This window comes from Ailuropoda melanoleuca, chromosome 9, assembly GCF_002007445.2.
Source record: "Ailuropoda melanoleuca isolate Jingjing chromosome 9, ASM200744v2, whole genome shotgun sequence".
Lineage (NCBI taxonomy): Eukaryota > Metazoa > Chordata > Mammalia > Carnivora > Ursidae > Ailuropoda > Ailuropoda melanoleuca.
The window spans coordinates 68,712,645-68,728,736 of NC_048226.1; the positions used below are offsets into that span (position 1 = coordinate 68,712,645).

Genomic DNA, 16,092 nt, shown 5'->3' on the forward strand with positions numbered 1-16,092 from the left:
ACTGTGTGCATGCATTACTCTGAGAAAACAAAAACTCAATGAACAAAATGGTTTGTATTTCTAATAATTTTTTTTAAAAGATTTTATTTATTTATTTGACAGAGATAGAGACAGCCAGCGAGAGAGGGAACACAAGCAGGGGGAGTGGGAGAGGAAGAAGCAGGCTCATAGCAGAGGAGCCTGATGTGGGGCTCGATCCCATAATGCCGGGATCACGCCCTGAGCCGAAGGCAGATGCTTAACCGCTGTGCCACCCAGGCGCCCCGTAATAATTTTCTAACCACGTTTGTTTCCAGGCAGTATGTATGTCTTCACCGTGCTCAGTGCTTCTGAAAGAGGGATGAACAATTCCAGGTATTATAATAAGGTATTATTGGCGCCCTTGCCATCTCCCTGCATTAGTCTCTACTTTTCATTCCAGGTAAGGATATGACTTGGGTTCCACCATTCCATTTTTCTAGTTCTCTGTGTACCATCCTTTATCTTTAGACCCTAAGGCAACTGAATGAGCTAGGGAGAAGAGTGTATCCAAATTTAACATGCCTATCCTTGTTGCCTTTACATTATTACTCTTAAGCAGGTTGAAACACCAAAACAAAACAAAAATCAAGAATGGAGTGTTTCATTCTTCCCCAGACAGGAATTCATACAGGTGTCTATTGGGTGACAGCCTTTGCCTCAATTTTAACCATAAAGCTCTCTTGGTCTAGTTGATGGTTTTGATTTTGTCAGAAGTCTGCTGACTGTATGGTGATGGCAGGCTGATCACATACAGAGAAATCTGTCCCGAAAATGACTGCTGTTGTTTTCCCTGACTTCTGCTGATCTGCAGAGACATTTTTCTAATGTCTCCTCTCCACTTTGAACCATTACTTTGGAGGAGAGAAGACAAGAAAAACGCACTGAGTTGCACTCTGAAATTTAACCACTTTTTGGCCAAGTTTGGTTATTAATGCTTTCAATTACATGTTTAATTATATTCTGTGTTTGATTTTAATAGTAGTTAAGCCATTAAGGCTCAGAAGAATGTTTCATGACTGATTTCCTAGATATAAAATGAAAGAGTTAGTCTGAGTGACTTTCCAGATCCCTTTTAGTCCTTGAACTTCTATGACTTGATGACAACATGAATTTCATGGTCTTTTAAAAGAACTCTATTTATGAAAGGCAGAATAAAAATCACCCCAAACTCCATCCAGGTGCAAATTTGAAACCAAGGATACTTACTATTTACATAGAAAATGAAATGTAATTTCTGCATATAGGAAAGCACTAAGTGTTTGAGGGATGAGTGGAAAATTGCATGAAAGAAAAAATACTGGTTTGAAACATCTGTCACTGGGTTCATCATGGTTTTTATTTCCCATATCTTAGGATGTTTTAATATTTGGGGGGCCTTCCAGCCACAAGGACAGACTTTACCTCCCAGGGCTAGCTAATTCCTGCAGATAATAAGAATTTGCCTGGAACTCCAACACAGTCTCACGTTTGTCCCTCTGTCCCCACAGCACTCTCCTTATCGGACTCTCAGACAGCACACCAATATCTCCCGGGACCTAAGTCATCTCAGGCCAGGTACCAGGCAATCAGAGATCACCCCTGTAGCCCCAAACCTGCCCGAATTACTCAAACAGGCTAATCCTAAAACGTCTGCCCTGCCCAGCCTTCCCTTTCCCACACAAACCCCAATAAGACACTGGCCTAGACTTTCCCCTTGCTTCTGCTTTTGCCTCCTGACCACAACCTGGTGCCCCCCCGTGTGGTGTGGTGGCAATGTAAGTCATAAATTCTTTTTCCAATGGCATTGAGCTCTCCATATCATCATTCTGTTACTTCCATAAATTAAAATCCCCTGGGTCCAAATGACAGCAGTTTTTGTTGACTGTGGAAACTGAGAGAACTCCCTGTCCTTTATGTTCCTCCTAGCTGGGGTTGGTTCACTTGCTTAGGACACCTTACAAATGATAACCCAGACTTCTAACTCGGTCCCCATGTGGGCTACGTGGCTTTGCAGTATTTCATGATCACACACCCTAGACTGGGCCACATTCTCAAAATAAATGTTTTCTCTTGAAAGTATAAGGTGACAGGCATAGGGGACAGAGGTGGAGAGTGACAGATACTCACTGCGGCTTTACTTGTTATTTTGGAACATTAGTCATCGGACATGCCCAACTGAAGCCATGTCCCTAGTGTTGTCCTCCCATATCACATGGAGTTCATATTGCCTCAAGCCTCCTATCGATAACAATAGCTACAATTTGGGCATCTGCTCTGTGTCTCTAATCCTCACATCAGACCTCCACCATAACTCTGATTATCCCCAATTTTTTGATGAAGAAATTGACGCCAAGAGGTTAGTTTTCTCATTGCCACACAGCTAGAAGGCAGTGAGCTAGCAAGTAAAAGAGCCAGGATTGTGAATTTGAAATCTGATTCTAAACCCTGCTTTCTTTTCCCCACACCACACTGCCTCGGGAACAAATTCCAGCATGTGAACCGTGGATATAACCAGACTTTCAGTGGTTAACGTGGGCAGCAAGCTGCTTTCTGTTGTCATGACTATGCCCTGCTGCTCTTTGGGGATGCACAGGGATATCTCTTAGCATCTCTGGCTCTTGTTTCTTACTCTGAAAAACGAGGGTTTTGGAGTAGATGTCTTTTATGATAACAATTTGGATTTTTTTTAAAAGATTTTATTTATTTATTCGACAGAGATAGAGACAGCCAGAGAGAGAGGGAACACAAGCAGGGGGAGTGGGAGAGGAAGAAGCAGGCTCATAGCGGAAGAGCCTGATGTGGGGCTCGATCCCATAACACCGGGATCACGCCCTGAGCCGAAGGCAGACGCCCAACCGCTGTGCCACCCAGGCGCCCCAACAATTTGGATTCTTAAAGTAGGATTATAACTTTGCTACCTATGATAGATGAGAAATTTATGTTATATTCTTATTTCCTTTTTTTTAAAAAATATTTTATTTATTTATTTGGCAGAGAGAGAGAAAGCACAAGCAGGGGGAGTTGCAGGCAGAGGGAGAAGGAGCAGCAGTCTCCTCGTGAAGCAGGGAGCCCAATGCAGGGCTCAATCCCAGGACCCTGGGATCATGACCCAGCTGAAGGCAGACACTTCACTGAGCCACCCAGGCGCCCCATATCCTACTTATTTCCAAAGCAGATCTGAGGTACCCAAATACCCAAGTGTTAGTTTTATTTAGCTGACATTTTAACTTTTCTTCTTTCTTATAATTCCAGAAAGTCAACAAAGAACATGAATTGGTTAACCTTAAAGAGAGCTATCTTTAGTGGCCCGGAATTTGAAGTACAAATAAAAGGAGGATGTCTTTAATAAACAAATGATGTGTCATTTGGGATAAATGCGATATGCCGTGTGGGTTCACCCAACACAGTCATCAGGGTACTCAGCATACTTCGCATAGTTAACACGGCCAGCGTGCATGTGAACGTGTCAGCCTTAGTAATCTCACTCCTGACTGGTCTCAGCATGGCTTGGGTTTTCAGCTGTCTTTCTGTCAATGGGGATGGGTAGATACAGATCCTCCTTGGGCCTGATCTATATTCTGACCTACGGCTTACACAGGTCAGATGTTTAGCTTGCTCAGATCTGTGACCAGGATAGTGTATTATTATCTGGCCCACCAGGGGACTGACCTGAAGCCTTGTCCTGTTAGCCTTAAAGTCTTGTCAACTAGCCTTAAAGTCTGAGTTGCCACTCAGTTCAAGAAATGTGACTTTTTGGGGTGCCTGGGTGGCACAGCGGTTAGGCGTCTGCCTTCGGCTCAGGGTGTGATCCCGGTGTTATGGGATCGAGCCCCACATCAGGCTCCTCTGCTGTGAGCCTGCTTCTTCCTCTCCCACTCCCCCTGCTTGTGTTCCCTCTCTCTCTGGCTGTCTCTGTCTCTGTCAAATAAATAATAAATAAAATCTTTAAAAAAAAAAAAAGAAAGAAATGTGACTTTTTTACATGCTACCTGATTGTGTCTCAGTTTCTACATTTTTTTCCAGGGATAATATCTCTGTGACACTGAATGGAAGCCAATATTTTGCCTGAGAGTTTGTTGACTGCAAGTAGTTAACTAGCTTATAAAATAATCCAGTTAACTGGAAAGAAAAACAGTATACAATGTTAAAAACAGTTGTATTGATTAAAATCTAATTATAACTAACTTGAAAATTGGCTCTTTTGGGATGCCTGGGTGGCTCAGTCAGTTAAGCATCGGCCTTCAGCTCAGGTCATGATCTGAGGGTCCTGGGACCCAGTCCCATATGGGCTTCTTGCTCAGCGGGGAGCCTGCTTCTCCCTCGGCCTGCCACTCCCCCTGCTTGTGCTCTTTCTCTCTCTCTCTTTCTCTCTCACATACTGACAAATAAAATCTTTAAAAAAAAGAGAGAGAAAATGGACTTTTTTTTTTTTAAGAACTTTTTCAGTTTGGAGGAAATTCAATATGGGGAAAGAAAGAGAGAGAAATACGAAGAGAATTTTTCCCGTTTTTGAGTTTGAGTTTCCTCAAAAACTTTTGAGGAAATATTCTCTCTCCATATATTCTAATCCTTGTTTTTCTTACTACTCAATAAAAGGCACTTTTCCATACAATCTGCTATAACACAGTGATCCCGAGTTCTTTAATTGCCAGACAAACTCTCTTTTGCTGTTATTATTGTAGAGTGTATTTTTCGCTGGCACATTGTTGTTATTGTTGTTTTCCATAATATAAATGCTTAGCCTGAATTGTGATCAAAAAGTGGCAGAGTTAAAAATTCAGGTCGTAAATGCATATTGAAATGGGAATGAAAGTAGCAATTCGCACATATTGGAAAGGCGGCTGAGTAAGCATTGAAAGCAGGGTGTGATCCCTAAGTACTACCAATACATCTGGTTGGTGCCTCCTTAGGAAAGGGATGAGTCAACTCGCTAGACAAGTCCAACCGAGACTCAGCAGCAGCTCTGGAACTCTGTTCTAGTTCTCACCTTCTGTTCCCACAGGATGATGTTTGTCAGCTTAAAAAAAAAAAAATTGCCAAGCAATGTATTTTTCAACAAAACAAAATGAGCCAGAGGCTTGTCATGTTAAAGCAGGGCTTGGGTGTAATCAGTGCAGCTAGTCTGAGAGCAGTTGACTGATGTTCTGCATCTTCTCACTGAACACTTGCCATGCCACGTCCTGACTCCTTCCCACCAAAAATCTCTCGAGTGCTCTGGTAGCGAGACGCACCTGCAGAATTCCTAACGGACAGTCATCTTCCGTCATCTAAAAATATGATCTATTTGCTAAAAAGAATTCTGGCTCCACAGATCTGATTTTTTTAAATTTTCTTATTCATCTTCTTTCTCCTTCCAAACAAAAAATAAGCCAGACAACTGTTGAAAATTTCTTAAATCATTCCTGCTTCATTGCCATCCCAAAGTATGTGTCAGAGAAGGGAAATGTAGAAGGACTGTTTTAATTCAGTGTGAGGACTAATTAGGAATCCCTCTGGAAAATTACAGAAGACAAATCAAGGCCTGCTCAAATGAAATAATCATGAGGTTGATTGTATATATAAAACGTGTTGATTTCTATGAATAACTCAAAATGTCTAATCTACTGACTTATTAGCCTCTTCATAATTACATTGTAGGGAATATTTTTTCTTTTTCTCTTTACACTATTTACTTTGAATTTGTCATTATGGCAGGTAAAGCATTTCCTTAAAGTAAAAACAGTAGTATTTAAAGATCCGTTAACAGGGGCGCCTGGGTGGCACAGCGGTTAAGCGTCTGCTTTTGGCCCAGGGCGTGATCCCGGCGTTGTGGGATCGAGCCCCACATCAGGCTCCTCTGCTGTGAGCCTGCTTCTTCCTCTCCCTCTCCCCCTGCTTGTGCTCCCTCTCTCGCTGGCTGTCTCTATCTCTGTCAAATAAATAAATAAAATCTTAAAAAAAAATAAAATAAAATAAAGATCTGTTAACAGAGGCGTGGAATTTAGAAATAGAGCCATCCTAAAGTTTGTAGGGAAACATCAAAGACCCTTGAATAGCCAAAGCAATCTTGAGAAAGAAGAACAAAGTTGGAGGCATCACGCTCCCTGACTTCAAACTATATTACAAAGCTATAGTAATTAAAACAGTGTGGTATGGGCATCAAAACAGACACATAGATCAATGGAAGGGAGTAGAGAGCCTAGAAATAAATCCACGTATTTATAGTCAACTTTAATTTATAACAAAGGAGTCAAGAATGTACAGTGGGGGAAAGACAGTCTCTCCAATAAATGGTATTGTGAAAAGTGGATAGCCACGTGCAAAAGAATGAAAACTGACCACCATCTTATGTTGTGTACAAACATTAACTCAAAATGGATTAAGGATTTGAATGTAAGCTCTGAAACCATACACTATGGAAAGAAGTGTGGAGATTCCTCAAAAATTAAAAATAGAACTACCATATGATCCAGCAATTCCACTTCTGGGTATTTATCAGAAGAAAACAAAAACACTGATTTGAAAAGATATGTGCATCCCCATGTTCATTTTGCAGCATTATTTACAAAAGACAACATACGGAAACAACCTAAATGTCCATCAATGGATGGGTGAATGGATAACGATGTGGTAATAACACACAATGGGATATTACCCAGCTATAATAAAGAATAAGATCTTGCCATTTGTGACAACATGGATAAATCTTGAGGGTATTATGCTACGTGAAATAAGGTAGACAGAGAAAGACAAATACTATATGATCTTTCTTATAGGTGGCATCTGGGGGGAAAAAAAATCCAAGCTCACAGATACAGAGAACAGATTGGTGGTTGCCCAAGGTAAGGGTGGGAGAGAGCTGGGAAGTGGGAGAAATGGGTGAATTGTTTTGCAGGTTTGGTTTTGTTTTTTATCTTAAATAATTGAATTTTTAAAATCTGCTAACAGTGGTGACACATTAAGAAGCTCCATGGCTTCTGGGCTCTGGTGGGAGTGGGGGGGCTGGGACCGCTGTGAGCCCAATGGGAGTGATGGTGTACTTGGTACATCGTGTGAGCAGCAAGAAGGGATAACTACATAGTCACTCTCCTACAAGAAGGAAATTGTGCAGATAAGCACGATAAATCAGGATAAGCACCATTTTTTTAATAGTATAAGCAAATATCCTCCGGCAGATTGGCGTTCAGATTTAAATCACACATTTAGTTCTATGTCCTGCATAGTGAGCTTCATGTTAAAGGTGTGCAGATCTTTCCTTAAAACAGAAGTAATAAAATACTCATTTAAATTAGAAATTGGCACGTTTTCTGTGACTCCTTTCCTCTGCCACCTGGTGGATTTTTCTTAAAACTGCAGTAGTAATGTCCTGAGTTGAACAGGTCCGCTGATGTTGATGTTTTATGACTGACCTTATTTGAGTTTTTCCAAACCATTGACAGACACCGTTCATAAACATTTTAAAAACACATCATAGGTTAGTAATAGAAATTTTAGGGATATCTAGATCTCTTTTAGGACACTTTAAAAATGGTTATTGTTAAACTATTTTTTCCTTAGGTCCATTTCTCTGCATAGATGGAATGGTCATAACTTTAGGCAAGTGTCTGGGTTAAGTTCTCCAATTTCTTTTGGAGTTTTTAAATAACAAAAGCTTTCCAGCATACAGGAAAGTTGAAAGAATTTTACAGTACATAACTGTATATCCCCACAGAGATTTACCATTAACATTTTTTACTTGCTTTGTGTTGTATCATATATACCTATCCCTCTGTTAACACTTACTTTCAATGAATTTTAAATTATGTTGTGGACATCAGCACACTTCCCTGGAAATGCGCTCATTAATAAGAGTTCAATATTTGTTTATACTTAGTTTTCTTAAAGCACTATTTTACCGTGAAATTGGAAATGTTCGGAACAGAGGTGGAACACAAGAATAGGTTAAATACCATTGTTTCACAATTGGGATAATTAGAGTTGTTAGTCATTTAATAATACCAGCATTAGTCACAATAGCCAACCGGTGGAGACAACCTAAATGTCCATCAACAGATGACTGGATAAACAAACTGTGGTACACACATGACAGAATACAGTTCAGCCACAACCAAGGAATTAAATTCTGATACATGGATGAGCCTTGAAAACATCAGGGCTAAGTGAAATAAGCCAGACACAAAAAGATACACGCTGTCTGATTCCGCTTATACGAGGTATTAAGAACAGACCAATTCATAGAGACAGAAAGTAGAATAGAAGCTGCCAAGGCTGGGAGAGAGGGGAATGCAAAGTTATTGCTTAATGGTTATAGAGTTTCTGTTTGGGGTGACGCAAGAGTTTTGGAAATAGATGGTGGTGATGGTTACATAACATTATGAAAGTGCTCACAGGCTGCTGAATCGCACACTGAAAAATGGTGACAATGGTAAAGTCATGTTATGTGTTACCATAATAAAAATTGTTTTAAACAGGTTAAATATCATTCTTTTATGATGAGGATAATTAGGATCACTAGTCTTTTAATGGGTTGTTAGTCACTGTCATGCAGTTTTTCCACAAGGCGTCCTAGAACCCATGCCACAGAGTTGATCATCATAAAGAAGATCACGTTTTATTAAAGGAACAAAGTTATAATCGGGAGTTACATTTAAGAGTCCACGACCAAGGAAGCACTAATACATACATTGTAGAGATGACCAGAAATGCGCCATAAGAGCCAAGGCACTGTTGTAGCAGTTGTCGCAACAGGGACTGTTGCCTGTGTTGACACACAAGAGAGAAGGCAGAAGGGGAAGGCAGCACCTGACTAGGGCAGGGATCCCATGCAAGGGGTCTGGCAGTGTCTATATGGTTCAGAGAAATGGCGTCTCCCGGCAGACAGAGCAGTGGCGCAAAGAATCCGGAAGGGGAGCCATGACAGAGAGTCAGGTAGACTGGTATACCTGTGATGTACAGTGGACGGCTGGGAGGCCTGTATATGAGGGACAAGTTCCCAGCCACTGGCAGGGTCATAGGGCAGGACTCAAGTCCCAGGGTGGAGTTAAGGATCTACTCAGTTTCACAGATCAAGAACTTGGACATAAGGAAAGCTAACAAAAGCTTTGATGATATTTATATCCTTCAATTTAACAAATTGTTTATGAGGAATTTCTTCCACAGAAGTAGTTATTTAGCACAAAGATGTAACTATTCATACAAACACTGTAATAGCAACAGCGCTTAAAATAACGAAAAATTTGATTAACTTAAATGCCCAGTAATAAGGAAATCCATACAGCAAAACAACACGTAGTCAGTAAAAATGCTATCGTGGAAGAATTCCCAAAGGCTTGTAAAGATGGTTCCATTTCTGTAAATATAACAGACTGTTCCTTGGTTTGACAGTATTTATGCAAGTACTACACTGAAAAAATAAAAGGGGATTGCACTGCCAACATTTTATATCTGAAGTCATCTACGTTACCCAGAGCTTCTTTGGGTTGTAGAAGGAGTTCATGGGATAAGAGAGGTCTTTCTTTGGCTCATTTCATTCATGTTGTTAAAATGTTTTATTACCTTTATATACTTTACTGAAAGAACACTTAATAGTCTTACATGAATGCAGAGACAAAAAACTGTATTAAAAACTTTGCTTCTGGGGCCACCTGGGTGGCTCAGTCCGTTAAGTGTCTGCTTTGGGCTCAGGTCATGATCCCAGGGTCCTGGGGATCGAGCCCCAGGGCCAGTGCCCTGCTCAGCAGGGAGCCTGCTTCTCCCTTTGCCCCTCTCCCCACTCATGTATGCACTGTCTCTCTCTCTCTCTCTCAAATAAACACATAAAATCTTAAAAAAAAAAAAAAGTCTGCTTCTGGGGCACCTGTATGGCTCAGTCAGTTGAGCGTCTGGCTCTTGATTTCGGCTCAGGTCATGGTCTCTCTCTTTCCCTCTCCCTCTCCCCCCCACCTCTCTCTCTCTCCCTCTTTAAAAAATTTTTTTTAAAAAGCCTGCTTCTGTTATTGCAGAGGAGCCCTGCTCAGTAATAAACACCAGTTTCATTCATTCAGTCTCTGAATACCTACCTTGTGCCCAGCACTGGTTAACATCAGACAGAGCCCTTGTTTATTGGCTGCTCAAACTCTAAGGCAGACCACCAGTAAGCACACCATGTGTGACTGTAGCTAGTGATTGATGCTATTTAAAAACCTGAACAGGAGACAGTAAGACTGGATGGGATGGCTGCTTCAGGTAGAGTGTTCAGGAAAGGCCTTGCTCTGAGAGCAAGGCTCTCATGCCAACCAGTAAAAGTGTCCTGCACTTGACACTTCTCTTAACTAGAAATCATGTCATCTCATACAATTTATACTTATCTGCTCTGCGTTCAAGTATGGCAGGATGCAGGTGGTGTATTATCGAGAAGAAACTTTCACTAAATGTCATTCCTGACTCGCTGTAATTTATTGAAAAGTCAGAAAAAATATTACCAGGTCATTAATCCAGACTTTACAAAATGAGCTTCAAAGTGTTGGATTCTGCCTCCAAGTTGCTAGCCCAGAGTATGAATGCCTGTCTGTGGTGCCTAGGCCCGGGCACTGCCAAGATAGCTCCTCCTCGTCCTCACCCACCCCCCGGCCAGACCCTGCAGTGAGGCCAGCTTTGCACCAGCTGCTCTGTGAGAGCCTACAGAGTTCATTTTACTCATTCATTCTGTGGATATTTACGGAGCATCTAGTGTGTGCTAGGCTCTGGGGATAAAAGAGGGAGATAGCCAAAAAAAAATGCCCTGTGCCCACAGAACTTGTAGCCTTGTAGAAAAGGCAGACAATTAAGCAAGCAATTACAACAAATTGTCAATTGTAGTAATGTTATGATAAGCTGCTTTGGGGATCCTGAGCATAGAGCACATGGAGAGTTGTGAGGAAAGGGAAGCCAAGGTACTTGCCAGATCTCTTTACCCATTATATTTTTTAATAATAATTTTTATTATATTATGTTAGTCACCATACAGTACATCCCTAGTTTTTGATGTAAAGTACATCCCTAGTTTTTGATGTAAAGTTCCATGATTCATTACTTGCGTATAACACCCAGTGCACCATGCAATACGTGCCCTCCTTAATACCCATCGTCAGCCTATCCCATTCCCCCACCCCCCTCCCCTCTGAAGCCCTCAGTTTTAATCCAGTCATCTGTTGAAGGGCATCTCAGCTCCTTCCACGATTTAGCTATAGTGGACAATGCTGCTATGAACATTGGGGTGCATATGGCCCTTCTCTTCACTACGTCTGTATCTTTGGGGTAAATACCCAGTAGTGCAATTGCTGGATCATAGGGTAGCTCAATTTTTAACTTTTTAAGGGACCTCTACACTGTTTCCCAGAGTGGCTGTACCAACTTGCATTCCCACCAACATTGTAAGAGGGATCCCCTTTCTCCACATCCTCTCCAACATTTGTTGTTTCCTGCCTTGTCAATTTTTGCCATTCTAACTGGCATAAGGTGGTATCTCAATGTGGTTTTGATTTGAATTTCCCTGATGGCTAACAATTTTGAACATTTTTCATGTGCCTGTTAGCCATTTGTATGTCTTCATTGGAAAAGTGTCTGTTCATATCTTCTGCTCATTTTTTGATTTGATTATTTGTTTCTCGTGTATTGAGTTTGAGAAGTTCTTTGTAGATCTTGGATACCAGTCTTTTATCTGTAGTGGCATTTGCAAATATCTTCTCCCATTCTGTGGACTGCCTCTTAGTTTTTTTGACTGTTTCCTTGGCTGTGCAGAAGCTTTTTATCTTGATGAGGTCCCACAAGTTCATTTTTTCTTTTGTTTTCTCTTGCCTTTGGAGACTGGATTAAGAAGATGTGGTCCGGGGTGCCTGTGTGGCTCAGTCGTTAAGCGTCTGCCTTCGGCTCAGGGCGTGATCCTGGCATTATGGGATCAAGCCCCGCATCAGGCTCCTCCACTGAGCCTGCTTCTTCCTCTCCCACTCTGCCTACTTGTGTTCCCTCTCTCTGTGGCTGTCTCTCTGTCAAATAAATAAATAAATAAAATCTTTTTTAAAAAAGGGGGGGGTGCCTGGGTGGCACAGAGGTTAAGCGTCTGCCTCCGGCTCAGGGCGTGATCCCGGTGTTATGGGATCGAGCCCCACGTCAGGCTCCTCCGCTGGGAGCCTGCTTCTTCCTCTCCCACTCCCCCTGCTTGTGTTCCCTCTCTTGCTGGCTGTCTCTATCTCTGTCGAATAANCTTGCTGGCTGTCTCTATCTCTGTCGAATAAATAAATAAAATCTTAAAATAAATAAAATCTTAAAATAAATAAATAAATAAATAAATAAGAAGAAGCTGTGGTCCATATATACAATGGAATATTACTCAGCCATCACAAAGAACAATTTCTCAACATTTGCTGCAACATGGATGGGACTGGAGGAGAAAATGCTAAGCGAAATAAGTCAAGCAGAGAAAGACAATTTACCCATTATATTTTTAACAGAAAATTTTCAAACCGACACCGAAGTAGAGAGAATAACATAATAAGCCCCATATCCATCACCCAGCTTCAATAAGTGTCAATTCATGGTCAGTTGTGTTTTCTCTGCACCTTTTCCCCCAACTCCTTGGATTATTTTGAAGCAAATCCCAGACACAGTTTCATTTTTCAATATTTTTTTTTAAAGATTTTTTTAATTTCTTTATTCGACAGAGATAGAGACAGCCAGAGAGAGAGGGAACACAAGCAGGGGTGGTGGGAGAGGAAGAAGCAGGCTCATAGCGGAAGAGCCTGATGTGGGGCTCGATCCCATAACGCCGGGATCACGCCCTGAGCCGAAGGCAGACGCTTAACCGCTGTGCCACCCAGGCGCCCCTCATTTGTCAATATTTTTGTGTTTATGTTGTATTTATTTTATCTTCAGCTCCTGGTAAAGTATCTGCTCATGGTAGGTGCTCAATAACTAAATTGATTTGTTTGCTAAACCAATAAACACTTGCGTGTTTCGGAGAAAGGCATGTGACAAAGGGCACTGTCTGCCATATTGGAATTTGGACTCAGTTCTGCGGGCACTGGGAAGGCGGTGCAGGGTCTTGAATCAGAGAGTGACAGAAAGCGGTCACTCTGTCTGAAGCGGAGAAAGAACTAGAGGTGGAGGCTTCGTCCACAGAGGGATTTTTAGGACGCTGTTGTACAAATCCAGGCAACCAGACTACAGTTATGTGCAGGAGAGGCTAAGAAATTGGAAGAAGTAAAGGGGGGAGGCAGAAAAAATCCCCAAAGTCCAGAGATAGAAAGAGGAAGGAAAATAGCCAGTAAGGCAGAAAAAAGAAAAGGTGTGAGCCAGAGAAAGAAGAGGGAAAGAGTAAAAATGAGAGGATTCTGAGAAGTACGGAGGGAGAGGGGCACATAGCACCAAGGGCCTGGCAGGTTCTTACATTGATCTCATTGAGCCATACTGGGCAAATGCCCACTGAGAGGGGGTTGCCCATTTCCTGACAGTTCTCTTTGCCTCTATGGGTTGGGTGCCAGCAACACTCAAGCCATTATTTGATCTAAGGAGGGGGGAGGAAGGGAGGGAGGGAACAAGGGAAGGGCAGCGACAATAGTTCTCAGGGTCTTGTGGGTATCCTAGAAGCATCCAGGCAATGTGGGGGAGGTGAAATCAAGGCAGGAAAAGAGCTGGCAGGAACCAGACTGAGGGGAAAGAGGCTCCAGCCAACTGGGAGAGGTTCAAGGCCAGGTCTTCTCTCAGAGGAAGCTGGAAGGGGAACAGAGCACAGGGGCTCTGGGCAGATGACCACTGTCCCTGGAACATCTGAGAAGTGTTTAATAGAATGTGGGCAGCTCAAGGCTCCCACAGACATTGGCAGCAGGGGAGGGGACAGCCTTAGCCCCAGTGCACACACTGAGCCCCAGGTGTGGGAGCCACCTGTTGTCCCTAGACACCACCCCGCCAGCCAGACTTTCAGGTTCAAGGCCTTGGCAAAGCAGATCTTACAAGTGAACGCCCTTTAGAACCCAAAGCTGGGCATGCAGGAGACCAATATTTGAGATATTCCTATTTTCTAAACTGGTAGGTTTAATAAGGTTTCCTAGCCACCACAAACATTCATTTGTTTAAGGGGTGCTGTGAAGGATTTCCCTCCATACAGCCATCCTCTTACCACACTGCTTCCTCTGTGGTCTCAGGTGGGTGAGGTCTTGAGTGGTGGTGGACAGTCATGGGTCCAGTTTATCCTCAGTAAGGATAAGTAGCATTTCTTCTTCTTCTTTTTATAAAAAAAAGATTTTATTTAAATTCAAGTTAGTTAACACGTATGTGTATTATTAATTTGAGGGGTAGAATTTAGTGATTCATCAGTCTTATATAACACAAGTGCTCATTCTATCAAGTGCCCTCCTTAATGCCCATCATCCAGTTACACCATTCCCCACACCTCTCCCCTCCAGCAACCCTCAATTTGTTCCCTAGAGTTAACAGTCTCTTACGGTTTGCCTCCCTCTCTTTTTTATCTTATTTTATTTTTCCTTCCCTTCCCCTATGTTCGTTCATCAGTTCTGTTTCTGAAATTCCACATATGAATGAAACCATATGGTATTTGTCTTTCTCTGAATGCCTTATTTCACTTAGCATAATACTCTCTGGTTCCATCCACGTCATTGCAAATGGCAAGATTTCATTCTTTTTGATCACTGAGGTGTATTCCATTGGAAGCATTTGTTCTTGTCATTCATTTTCCTTCTGGGCCAGCCAGAGGCTGCCACCTGCAAGTGTGTTTGCATTGCAGATTCCACCTTACCCTGGGTGGAGGCTGACCTTGGACTGGGGTTGGCAGACCCATTTGGGCAATGACCCTGAGCTATGCTCCCTAACCTAGCTTTCATTGGCAGCAAAAGTGGAGTTGTTAGTTCTCTGATGCCTCCTCTATCCAGAACTTTGTGACTTGCTCTTCTTGGGCCCCTGGGGGACCTGGAGAATGCTGTGGGCAGCCAGGCTTCTGCAGGCAAGGCTTGGCCTCCAGCAGAGGAGAAAGAGGTCCTGACCTGGTCTGTCAATCCCCCAGGGCTCCTAGTGAGACCCCCAACTGTCTTTTTGGCTTCTTTGTGATATACATGGACAAGTTGCTCCCAAACTCTTGATGGAGATATTTGTATCAAAAGGGAAACTAACAGGAACAGTAAACAAAAGGGACCCCAAGCAAGGGATTGGTGGATGTTATTCAAATTCCCTGGGTCCAAAACCACACATATTTTATGGAAAAAGGAAGAGCCACCCTTAGTTTCTCTTGCTCAGGAACGTTGGTTGCAATCTACTGTGCACTTTGTTCCTGTGAGAAGGACAGCCTGTGACATGCAGGTCCTCAGCTGGGAAGGTCAGGCCCCATTTGATGGTTTTCCTACTTCTCTCCCTGTCCTTCCAGATGCTGCAGGATCAGATCACACATGAACCTCTGCCCTCAAGTCTGAGTATCTGAACGTCTGGACTTAAAGCTGGTGCTCCTCATGGTACAATACAGTCATAGCTCATCATGCACTGCAGGGAGCGGTTCTGGATAATGACATTTTCTCTGAAATATGACCTCCGAATTCCTGAAATTCGTACTTTGTAGCCATTTTAAAAAGAAATCTTTCAATAATATGTACTCATTGCTCTGCCTTGGTTAACAGAGTGGGCTAGAGCAGAACTTAAACTTGTGTTAATTTAGAATCGCCATTGGACACTCCTAATATCACATTCTGTCCACGGGACAAACATAGCCTGCCATTTCCCTGAATTCCATCAGATTACCTTCTAGCCAGCCATCTGTGTCCCCGCTTCTATTTTACTAGTCCAAGTTTAATAGTCAAGTTTAATAGTTTTACTTTTGCACCACTCCCCTTGGGTAGGCTCTCTAAAACCACAGATATTCATAGAATGAGAATTTTTAGAGCTAGAAGGAAATTGGAACTTCCAATTTGTCACCCAGGGCAGGATGGCAGGTTGCTAAGGAAACCTGAGAATCCAGTGTTTGTACCACTAAGTCAAGATCTCTCTTTCTGTGTGTCTGAAGGAATCAATGATCAAGACTTTGCCTCCGTTGCCATTGTTGAGGTCAGAGTCTTTTAAACTAATTTACAGTTTAATTTCATGGTCACTGTTAATCTG

At 42.4% G+C, this 16,092-nt stretch overlaps 1 long non-coding RNA gene across 1 annotated transcript in view; it reads right to left on the minus strand.

Moving 5' to 3' along the window:
• Window positions 1–205: 205 nt before the first annotated feature.
• LOC109491331 overlaps window positions 206–16,092 on the minus strand; it is a 44,079-nt gene continuing 28,192 nt past the window's right edge. Inside the window, exons 3-4 of the long non-coding RNA XR_002144683.2 lie at window positions 14,111–14,215; window positions 206–329 (exon numbers count right to left, since the gene is read on the minus strand). This is a non-coding gene — a long non-coding RNA (uncharacterized LOC109491331). The remainder of the gene's footprint in view (window positions 330–14,110; window positions 14,216–16,092) is intronic.